At 41.7% G+C, this 12430-nt stretch overlaps 1 protein-coding gene across 1 annotated transcript in view; it reads left to right on the forward strand.

The window, feature by feature from the left end:
- The first annotated feature begins 4690 nt into the window (after nucleotides 1–4690).
- The window catches only part of ATOSA (atos homolog A), a 109382-nt gene continuing 101642 nt past the window's right edge, over nucleotides 4691–12430 (forward strand). Inside the window, exon 1 of the mRNA XM_023617203.2 lies at nucleotides 4691–4793. The gene's annotated coding sequence lies outside the window, so the exon portion shown is untranslated. The remainder of the gene's footprint in view (nucleotides 4794–12430) is intronic.

Consider the following 12430-nt stretch of genomic DNA (forward strand, 5'->3'; position numbering starts at 1 on the left):
AGCGAAAGGCCTGCTACTTGGTCTCCCTACACCCGGAAGTTTTCAAGGTGAGCAACAGATCCTGCCACTCCTACGCTCATGGGGAGACATCAGTGGTATCTTAGGTTTTATCTCTAAGAATCTTTGGAGATGTGCTTTAAGGTTTTGCCCTCAATTATGCATTTTGTGTCATTTTCAAAGAGGTAGAAAAGAAAGCAGCTCGTTGAAACAACTAACTGCACAGGTGAGTCCATCAGCGTCCCCAGCCAATCAAGTTACTAAGGAGTCCAGAGTCCCATTTCTGCGAGCAGAGAGCGCTACATACTAGCACAGAGCAAGCAAATCCATCAACCGCCTATATTTGCATAAGCCTCCATGTAGCTCGTTACCTCATTTGACCCTGACAACTTACTCCATAGGGCATCTAGGTACAATATCATTCCCGTTTGTAGATGAGAAAACAGGCTTGGAGAAGGTGAAGGAGTTAGTAAATTGCCTAAAATGATACAGCTAATAAATGGCAGAGTCTGCTAAGGCCTGATTCCAAATTCCTGCCTCTCAGGGATATGGGATCCAGACTTACTCCAAGACATACACATGGACTTTTTGTGTTTGGAAAAACTACCCTAGGAAAGTGCATTTCGCTTCCGGTTCTGGTTTGGCACTGACCAGTGTTTCTTGGGGAAGTCATCCAACAGAGGTAGGCCTCAGTTTCCATCATTGAGATAAAGGAGTTGAAATTGATCATCTCGAAGGTTTCTTCCAGCTCTGTGGTTCTTGTACAGTCTACACCCCAGATTGCTTTTCACATTCGTGAAAGCCACCCTGAAACCCAGGCAACACGGTTGTGTTATGTTAATGAGTCTTTATCAAATGGCCCCAGGTGTCCTCCATCCCCACAGGTTCATCAGATCATCTGGCACCAGTTTAATCAGAAGTTAAAAATGAACGCTGGGGACAAAATGGCAAACCAACAGTGCTTTTTTGTTGCTATTTCCCAACAGTTTTAGAGACAAGACCACAGGGCAGTGTTTTCCACAGTGTACCAGTTCCAAGGGATATTAACAGGATCTCCTTCAAAAGGGAGCTCTGTGGTCACTGGGTGAAACAACGTCAAACAGGTTTCTCTTGTGGAGATCCTTTAATACTTATATGGGTTATCAATTATTAAGCTCCAGGAGGAAGATTCCTCATCTCCAGGAACTGGTGCTCAGATCATAGTTTTGGAAAACTCCATTCGAAAGCGTTCGGAATCTATGAAGTGTTACCAGCACCTCAGAATTTATCCCCAAAGCAAAGTGTAGCTTTTGGTGACGGCTGTCTATACTAAATGTGATATAAGATGATCAAGCTATTTGTTTGCTTTCTAATAAGCACAAATGCAAGAATTTACCTGTCTACATTGGCAGTTCTCCAAATACTCCCCTAGGAGATGAGAAACTTAGTGCAATGCCCAGTCAAATCTGCCATGGTAATTGATGGGATGATGCTGGTGGTTTTAAAAGTTCCAAAAGTGATCCTTTGAAATTGAATTCTGACTAGATGTGATCCACAGAAGGAAATATTCTTATTATTTAATGGTCAGACTTCTCTCTTTTTTTTTTTTTTTGGAGGAAGATTAGCCCTGAGCTAACATCTGCTGCCAGTCCTCCTCTTTTTGCTGAGGAAGACTGGCCCCTAGCTAACATCCATGCCCATCTTCCTCTACTTTATATATGGGACGCCTGCCATAGCATGGCTTGCCAAGTGGTGCGTAGGTCCGTACCCAGGACCCAAACCGGCAAAACCTGGGCCACCAAAGCAGAACATGCAAACTTAACTGCTGTGTCACTGGGCCGGCCCCAGACTTCTCATTTTTTGAATCCAAGAACAGTTTCACTCATCTACATTTTTCATCAAACTTAACTCCTAATGACTTTCAGCTATTTTTGAAAGTCACTGTGGCAGATTTTATTTTCCAAAGATGCCCACAATAATCCCATCCCACATGCTCTTCTTACAAGAGATCTTGAGCCAGGTCATAAAAGTATCATGCACGTCTCTCTTGCTCTCTTGGGACACTCATTTTTCTTACCGTGCTGTGAGGCAGTCCAGACAAGCCTGTGTGGAAAGACCACAACGAGCGACCTTGTGTAGGTATGCCTAGCCATTAGCCCGCGTCAACTGCCAGACATGGATGACAATGTCTCCATCTGATTCCATCCTTCAGCCCTTGGATCACCCCAGCCTTCTTCCCAGCTGAGGACCCAGAATCACAGAGCAGACGCAAGCTGTCCCCTCTCCGCTCCATCAGAATTCCTAGCTCACAGAATCCACAAGCAGAATAAAATAATTATTTTATGTCCCTAAGTTTCAGGGTGGTTTGTTAGGCAGTAATAGTAACTAAATAACCACCAAAGGAGAAAATTTGTTCTTGCCGAGGAAGTTCAAAAGAATGTGGCAGGGGCCAGCCCCGTGGCCGAGTGGTTAAGTTCGCGCGCTCTGCTGCAGGCGGCCCAGTGTTTCTTCGGTTCGAATCCTGGGCACGGACATGGCGCTGCTCAGCGAGCCATGCTGAGGTGGCGTCCCACATGCCACAACTAGAAGGATCCACAACTAAGAATATACAACTATGTACCAGGGGACTTTGGGGAGAAAAAGGAAAAAATAAAATCTTTAAAAAAAATAAAAAAGAATGTGCAAAAACATTTTATTTTATGAATCGTTATGATTTAAGATTTATAATCCTAGCTTCTTGGGCCTCTTTGTGTTGAAGATTTTTGGACTTGGTACCCAAATTGCTACCATTTTAGCATTTGAATGTCCCCAAATCATAGTTTAACGGAAAATTTCCAGCCATTTCAGAATCCTAAAACTCTCAACATGTCCAGCCCAATGTCTAGAAGCAGGGCCCACAAAATCAAATGCCTTCAGGGGCCTGACAGGTAAAAGAAATGAGTCAAGTAGAGACTTGGGGGCCTGACGGAAACTAGAAGGTTCCAACAAAATTATTGGTGTGTGGCTTCTCGTAGAGGAAAGTGACCTGGTGCCAACTTGCCCTTTCTGAAACTTTAATGGAAGCCCTGTTGGCATATTGCAATCCTTGCCTCATGCCAGATTTCTTTTACAAGCTCTAAAGGACACTCGGAGCCCTGGGACATCCCCAGAATCTGAAATGTTTGAATGTTGAAACATGGATTCAAAGGTTAATCTCAAATTAAACTCACTGAACCTGAAAACTATGCTGATGCCACAGTGCACTCTTGATTAGAATCCCAGCAGAAAATTAGTCTGAGAACTAGAAATAGGTCATTTGCTCCATGGGATCCCATCAAGTTTCCAGGAATAAAATCCTTCTATCAATTCATAAATGTGGCACAGATTCTTGAGAATTCCAGGCTCTGTGGCTGACAGCTCGCCTCCCCCACCAACACTTCTGGTACGTATATTCATAGCAATCTGGGACCAAACAAGCAATTTCTTATTTGTTTAGTGTTTTTTAAGACACAATTTCAATTAATTGATTATTATTTTAATGATTGTCTTCTCTTCTAAACTGGAAGTCTCCTTGAAGGAGCCTTGGCCAGTCTTGTTTGCTGTTATATCTCCAGCACTCAGTGCAATGCCAAGTACCCAATAATGCTTAGTCAATAAATGAATGGTGTCCCATTCATTTAGTCAAAGCACATCTGTTAAACACCTACTATGTGTCAGGCATTGATCTTGGAAGTGGGGATCATGTTGTGAGCAATAAAGGCCCAACTCTGCCCTCATGGCACTTAGAATCTAGTGAGGGGAGGGGAATGGAGAAATACCCAAGTAAACAAACTCAGTAGTTTCAGGTAGTGCTAACGGCTGTGAAGAAAACAAAAGTGTCCTATACCTGAAGGGGGAGTCAGGAGAAAACCTTAGAAAGACTGTTACTCAATGCGCTAATGTATGATGAGGAGCCAGATATTTATGTCAAAGGAGAGAGAGCAGTACCAGTGGGATAAATGTTCCAGTAGCAGAAATAGCCAGTGCAAATGTCCTGAGGCAGAACATGTTTAGCTTATTTAAGGTATATGGTACATTGAGAACACACTGTAGCTGGAGCATAGGGAAAGACGGTCACATGGTAGGTGATAAAGTTGAGATGCTGGCAGGGTCAGAGCAGGGAGGACCTTGTTAGCCATGATAGAGACTGATTCTAGGGCGTGCAAAGAGCAATCTGCAACAAGAGACAAGGAGCTGGTAGGCCCAGGCCTCTCCCCCAAGGACCTCAAATAACGTATAAATACACATACAACAGGAACAGAAAGTTCACTAGTTAACAGCTGCCGTCTTCCAGGTGCCAACTCTCACGCCAGGCCTCTGAACTCTGGGACACCTGGCCTCACTGCTGCCTTTCTTTGGGATCACCTGCCAGCAATACAGCGCCCCAGGGACTGGGCAGCAACTCATTAGCTCTAGAAATTTGGAGTTCTGAGTTCTTGTGGGACAGAGGTCAACCGGGTTTAACATCATTATCATTCTAACAATAAGAAACATCCTGAGCTGCTTCCCTGCAGGTCGGAGGAATCATTCTGCAGGATCTGGAACCAGGCCTTACAACAAAACTATTTGGGGTTAGCCGGGCTGTGACAGTCCAAGGGCCTCCTCCAGCAAGCCAGAGCTCCAGGCCGCCTCCACCTCTCCCTGGAGAACTGCCCTCGGGCTGCCCCTCCCACAGACTCTGCCCTCCTCCTATTTAAAGCAGCCACCTGGGTAGCAGCTACTATCTCCAGACTCCCAGATCCTCATCTTATCTTGTGTGGTGGGGGAGACTTCTGGCCCCTGTGGACAACACTTAGTAGGTATGTGTCTGGAGAAAGGGGGGAGTGGGAAGAGAGAAAAGATAGGAAGGGGTGCATGGGGGTACTGGGTGGGGGTGAAGGGGTAGAGGAGACTAGGCAAGATGAAGGGTTCAGATAGCTTTGTAAGCGGACCTGGAGGATTCGAGGGGTTTAGAACGGAAATTGGGTGCAATCTGGCACTTGTATGCATTTTATGTTAAAAGGTCAATGTGAAAAATAATCCATGCCTTGTTGTTTTGTAATCGGTAGCTTGGTCCTTTAAGAAAGGCAGCAGAATTCGAGATTTGGGGCAAAGTTCTGCAAATACGGGAAACATTTTATGTGAACTTCTCATTCAATAGTAACCACTCTGCTTACAGGCCAGTGATTTTGCAGTGATAGGTGACCAGCAAGAGCCACACAGGTTAATAAATACTGGGAAAGGGGTTTCACACCAGTTACCATGCCAAATGTGAAATTTCAAAATAATCCATCCTGGGATTTGGGAGCTAAAAGGGAATCCAGACATCCTCTGATCTAGAGGAGGCAGAGCTGGCCCACTTGCTGAGATGTGTTTTGTTTGGTCTGCACAGTGACCATCTTTTTTTTTTTTTTTTTTTAATGTGAGGGCTTTCGGGCAGGGCATGCTATCCCCATTGGCCCAGTCCCCACCACTCCCTAAGGCTCACCTCACCTCAGCCAGCTTCACAGAATCCTGTTACCTGGTTGGGTCCTGGAGGCATTTGAGCTTGTGACCTCTGATCAACTAAGAAACCCTATTATACCAGGGAGGAAGGGAGAAGACTCCCATAATGTTTTGGTGTTTTGTTTTTTTCTCCCCAAATCCCCCCAGTACATAGTTGCATATTTTTAGCTGTGGATCCTCCTAGTTGTGGCATATGGGACGCCGCCTCAATATGGCCTGATGTGCGGTGCCATGTCCGCGCCCAGGATCCGAACCACTGAAACCCTGGGCCGCCGAAGCGGAGCTCGTGAACTTAACCACTTGGCCATGGGGCCGGCCCCCCATAATATGTTAATGAAGCAGTTAGCCATCTGTGAACAATTGGATAATATTGGGGTGAGTAACCTAAGGGTTAAAGCAAAAGGCTTGAGGAGAATTTGGTCAGCCCAACTGGAATAGAAAAAAATATATATGCAATTTTAAATTGGTCCTATATTAATTCTTTCCTAAAGGAGTTTAACAGAAACTCTCTCTTTAGTTCCAACAATTTTGTGAGGTAGATTTTTACAAATATAGCTATTCCCACTTTACAGATTGAGAAACAGAGACCGAGTGCCTTGATTTAACCCCTGTACCTTGATTCAAAAATTCTCCCAAAGCGGCGCTCTATTATAAAGCAGTCTGATAGACACACTTTATAAATCCTGCAAGCAGGAAAGCTTGTGCCCTCCATTTTAGTAACAATGATCCCATCAAGGGTTTTAGTTCACTAGGAATCCTAGAATTAACTATCAGCAAATTATAAAGGTAATAAGGACCTCTCTTTTCCTCTTTCTTCCTCCCTCTCTTTACAGCCCAGAAATTTATTTTTTTCCTTTTTCTCAATGGCTCTCTGTTCCAAAACAAGAAAATCTATTGCTAGTTTTTTCTTAGTTCTTTACAATTGTGGAGTGGACTGGTTAGATTCGTTTGCTGTTGACACTTGAGCAGGAATGCATTTTCATGTTTGTGTTACTCTGGTCCATTTATTTGCATTTGAAGACTTTATTGCAAATAAAAGGATTTGCTCTCAGTTTAAAGGATTAAGACTCAGGTGAGTTTATTTTGGGTGGGGAGTGGGAATCAGGAAGCGCCTTTACCAAGGCTAGATCTGAAAGTACTTGATTCACCTTTTGGAACCTGAAAGAATGTGCCCCTCCTTTCTTCCCTCCCTTTTCTTAGGATGTTTTTATGCAAAAGTTTAAATTTTTATGTAGTCAAATGCATTTGTCTTTTCTTTAATTGCATCTGGATTTTGAATCAGTTAGAAATTCTTGGGGCCAGCCTGGTGGCGCAGCAGTTAAGTTCGAATGTTCCATTTGGGCAGCCTGGGGTTCGCTGGTTCGGATCCTGGGTGTGGACCTACACGCTGCTTGTCAAGCCACGCTGTGTCAGGTGTCCCACATATAAAGTAGAAGAAGATGGGCATGGATGTTAGCTCAGGGCCAGCCTTCCTCAGCAAAAAGAGGAGGATTGGTGGCAGATGTTAGCTCAGGGCTAATCCTCCTAAAAAAAAAAAAAAAAAAAAGAAATTCTTTCCCTATATCCACATTATAGAGGAATTCACCTGTGTTTTCTTCTAGTATTACTATGGTTTCATTTTTTACATTTAGATTCCTGATTCCCTTAAAGTTTCTTCTTGTGTGTGGCATGAAGAAAGGATCTAATTCATCTTTTTCTAAATGACTATCCAGCTGTATTGAGATATCAAAAGTCCGTTTTTTGCCCCAGTGATTTGAAAAATCACCTTCATCATATACTATATTTCCATATGTACTTGGGACTATTCTGGATCTTCCATTCTAGTCCAGTGGTCACTCTAATTCAGGTGCCAGCACCACATTGTTTTAAGAATAGAGGCTTTTTTGTGTTTTAATTGTCTGGTAGGACTAGTCCTTTCTCTCCCAGCTATTGTTGTGTGTTTACTTTTGTACATGAACTCTAGTATCAACCTGTCTAGCTCCAGGAAAAAAAAAAAAGCTTGTTAGTAATTTTATTGGGATCATGTTAAATTTATAAGTTAACTTAGAACTGATATTTTGATGACGATTAGATGTTCTAACCACAAGCAAGGGATATCTTTCCTTTTGTTAAACAAAGATATGTTTGAGGTAAGTATATTAAAAAATTGAAACAGAGATTACTTCCATGAGAGACATTAAAAAACAAGTTGGGGCTGGCGCCGTGGTGTAGTGGTTAAATTCTGCGTGCTCTGCTTCAGTGGCCTGGGTTCGCGGGTTTGGATCCCTGGTGTGGACCCACACCACTCATCAGCCATGCTGTAGCAGCAACCCACATATAAAGTGAAGGAAGATTGGCACAGATGTCAGCTCAAAGCTAATCTTCATCAAGCAAGAAAAAAAACACAAAAACCCAGGAAGTCTATCTTGGTTTTTTTCCAATAAAATAATGCAGTGATTTTAAAACCATAGTAATACAGTGCTCAATTATCTTTTGTTGTGTTCAGGAATTGTAAGCAAGTTGGTCTGCAGAGTTCCAGTTTGCTAGATATCACTTCTTTGATTATGCTCTGGGTAAATCTGAGGGGTAGTTGCTTCTAGGTATAAATAATAAATAAATAATAAGCCTAATCACTCTAAGGCCTTTTTAAAAGGGTCTTGGATCCCTTTTAGAGTCTGAAAGCTATGGATTCCCTTTCTCCCAAAATACCTAAGCTCACAGCATTTTTTATATGGGAGGAGAGGGCAGACTCCCTGAAGCATCCTTGAAAGCACTTGATATTGTCAGTCTTCTAAATCTTAGCCTTTTAGGGTGGAAATAGTGTTCTCTCATTGTTCTTTTAATTTGCATTTCCCCATGAGTCATCTAAAGTCCTGCTGAGCTTTATTTCACATGTTTATTGCCCATTTTGATGTCTTCTTTTTCTGAGTGCCTGCTCAAGTCTTTTGCACAATTTTTTTATTGGATTGGTTGTCTTTTTCTTATTGATTTGTAAGAGTCTTTTTTTTTTTTAATGATGGTTCTGAATCCTTTATCAGATGTATGTATTACAAATATCTTCTTCAAGTCTGTAACCTGCAAACAAATGTATTTATAAGCAAATGGAATTTCATGTTCTTAAAGATTAAAAGAAGACTAAGGAAAAAAATCTGAAGCATATTTCATCATGTTTTTATGAACAAAAGAAGTGAGTCATATTCTCAGATCAGTTTTCTAAAAAGGTATTAACTTAGTTCAGTTCAACTAGCCATTTGTGGAGCATCTGTTAATACCCTCTAGGGATCCCAAGGTGTCTAAAATAGTCTCTTCCCATGAGGTGTTACTGTTGAGCAGGAAAGGCAAGCAAGTCAACCAAGACGGCCCCAGGATGTGAAAAGGCATGAATAATGTGCGCTAGGAGTTTGCATGAAGGAGAAATGAATTTGACCTGAGAGGAGGCAGTACTGGAAAAGGGTGAGTCTTGAAGATGGAGCAGGAGTTTTCCATGGTTGGGTGGGCTTTGCAAGGAAAGGAAAGATAACATAAGGAGCAAATGTCCAGAGGAAGGAAGGGGCCAAGGACCAAGGAGCAGCAGGGGTCAGGGTGGTCAGAATGTAGAGTGGGGGAGAGGAGGAATGACTAGCCATAAAGCAGACCAAGTTAGCCAAGCAAAGATGTGGAGAAGCTTGTCAGTAACTCTCAGAATTTAGCATTTTATCCTGTATGCTGGCAAGCCACCTAAGGATTTGGAAAGCATGGAATAAGATCAGGTCCGAATAGATTAGATAGATTAGAACAGGAGTTTTCATCTTTTCCGGACTTTAACCCCTTTGGAAGTCTGAATCCTAAAAAAGCCTATAAATTCTTAATAATAATTTTAAATGTATAAATTAAAATACATGGTAATTAAAAGGAATCCAGTAATGATGAAAATACAAAATATTAATTATGATACGTGCTCTGTTATTAGCACATTGGAAAAATCTAGTGGTCGGTCTAATAATTATAATTTCAAAGTAATAATGAGTATAAATGATGTCTTGAGATGTGTTTCAACTGTTATGTGATATGAAAATATCTGTAGTTTCTGTTGATGATGGTCATGGGTTCTGCTAAAACAATGATTTGTTATTTACATTCATAATCAAAGGAAATACTAAATTTCATCGAGATGTTAGTGAAGATAAAAACGTATGTTTCTCACCAAGGTCACAGACCCTGTGAATTCTATTGTGTATCCCAGATTAAGGTTCCCTGTGATTAGAAAGATACCCTGGCTGATAGAATAAACTAGAAGAGGGGATAAGCTGGAGGCAGGGAGGCCATTTCAATGGTTCAGATAAGCCTGAATGGAGGCTGTGGAAGTAGGGTGGAGGGCAGTGTCTGGTGTTTGGAAATAGAATTGTGTGTGTGTTGGGAGTAGGTGGGGAAATGGTTGGGGAAGTGGGAGAGAGGAATGAGTAGGAGAGTTCACTGAGGTTCTGAGTTAGGTAAGAGGGATGATGGCCATCCAAGCCCCACTGGCTCTTACCTGGATCACAGTAATAGCTTACTAACCAACTAGCAGTGTCTGTCCTTGCCACACTGTAGGGCAATTTCAACAGAGCAGTCAGAGTGGGCTTTTTAAAACTAAGTAAAATTACATAATGTCTCTGCTCAGAGCCCTGCAATGGCCAAAGTCCTTACAATAGTCCTTAAGACCCATGTGATCTGGACCTCCATCCTTTCTCTCACCTTATCTCCTACTGTCTCCGTCCCCTCCCCCACCACCACCCTCACCCTCTCTTCACTGTGTTCCAGCCACAGTTGTTCTTCTCAAACATACAAGGAAATGTTCCTGCCTTGGGTCTTTGCACTGACTCTTCCCTCAATCTGGAGCAGTCTTCCTGTAGATAGGCATGTGCTAACTCCCTGAACTCCTTCGAGTGTTCAAAACTCTTCAAGTTTTTGCTCCCTTAACCTCCTTCGAAGCACAACAATAAGGCCTAGTCTGTCAACAAGTCCTACCTACTCTGCTCCATTTTTTTCTCCCTTTTATATACCGTATCACTTATTCAATTTGTCGTCTATCACCTCTCACTAGAATGTAAGCCCCATGAGGACAGGGATCTTTGTTTTGGTCACTGTGGTATCTTTTTTTAGGAGTAGATCTTTGACTAACTTTTCTATTTCTTAGATGATGATTGGTCTAGTTGGATTCTCTACTTATTCTTGACTCCACTTTATGGTTTGTGTTTGCCATAAGATTATCCACTTCATATTAATTTTCAAATTTGTTTGTATAAAATGAATATAAATAAAATTTTGTGGTAGCTGAATTTTCTTCTGTAGCTGTAGTTACATCGTCTCTCTAATTTTTAATGTTGTCTGTCCTCTGCTTAGAGAGCTGCAGACATTTAAACAGGAACCTACTGAATTGAAGACAAAAAGAGAATTTCCATAGTGATACTACAGCAACCAGACTGAGTCTCATACAGCAATTAGAAGTTCAGGGATTTGGGTATCTTGGAAGGAAGGCCCAAAAAAATCTGATTGGTAGAATACAAGTAAGAGCATTTCAGTCCCTTGATGCTCCAAGTAAAATAATAGCTAGAGAGTCTGAGAAGCTCTGAAGAGCTTTACAGTGTTTCCCCACCTCTCTACTCTCCCTGGACCATCTTATCTCCACTGCGAAAGACACTCACTCTTACTTTTAGTTGGTCTAAGAAATATAGCATTAAAATTTTTTGCTTGACTCTTGAGTTACCAGCAGGATACATCAATGTCAATTCCTTGACATTTCAATTTCACCAAGCACCAGATTCTATCTTCTCCATTTTTCTTCAATCTAGTTTAATGAATCACCTATATCTTTATTTTCAGCCTTGTTATCTTGGGCAATCCATGTCATTAATTTTCAGTTTATCTTTTACTTGGGACTAAGAAAAATGTGCAGCCTTTTTACTCCAGGACTCACTTTCACTTATAGGTAGCACATTACCATTGTTGCAAAATGCTGGCATATAAATGTCATCACTTTATTCTCTTCTCCTGTTGATTTCTGCAAGCCTCATCTTGTTCCTCTGCTTCTGGCTCTACTCAGGGGCCTTGCTCTGGTTAATAGTTTATAGTTTGGCTAACCCTGTTTTCTTTTGTTTGCTTTGTTTCAGATGTGGTAAATCTTAGAAAGTGCTGAACGAAACTTTATTCTGACAAAAAAAATAGATATCCTTAATTAAAGTGTTAACACATGAGTTTTAATCCTATACTCTTGTCAATGTAATATATTTGGAAAACCATGAATTTTTTTTTTTTTTAAAGATTTTTTAAATTTGTTTTCCCCAAAGCCCCCCAGTACATAGTTGTGTATTCTTCGTTGTGGGTCCTTCTAGTTGTGGCATGTGGGACGCTGCCTCAGCGTGGTTTGATGAGCAGTGCCATGTCTGCACCCAGGATTCGAACCAATGAAACACTGGGCCGCCTGCAGCGGAGCATGCGAACTTAACCACTCGGCCATGGGGCCAGCCCCAGAAAACCATGAATATTTAAAACAAAAGAAAAAAAGTGTAGATCACAAGCTTCTGAGCTGTATTAAGTTTAGGTTTGTCCATATAGTACATATTGAGACCCAAGTAGTCTAAATATTCCAGGCTAGACCACAGCACCCTACAGGCCAGAGTCATGTCAGTCTTGTTCCCTACTAAAGTCCTAAGGCTAGTACACGTCTGGCACATGGTAAGTAATCAGTACATATTGTTGATTAAATAATTAATTGACATATGTAGGGAATCTAATTCATTAGTGGATCTATCTTAACATTTCCACTCATGATTTGAAAGCGGTATAAAATTGTGTTGCTTTCAAGTTTCAAGTATCAGAGATGTTCAGGTTGGCTTTGTTATGGGGTTTTTGGGAAGGATTCATGGAGCCGTAAAAGGAAGACAGAAAAATCTCAGCAGGTGTACAGCTAGGCTGCCCAGAAAAATGGACTATCGTCCCCATCATTTGGACTGGC

Source organism: Equus caballus, chromosome 1, assembly GCF_041296265.1.
Source record: "Equus caballus isolate H_3958 breed thoroughbred chromosome 1, TB-T2T, whole genome shotgun sequence".
In the NCBI taxonomy this organism is placed as follows: domain Eukaryota; kingdom Metazoa; phylum Chordata; class Mammalia; order Perissodactyla; family Equidae; genus Equus; species Equus caballus.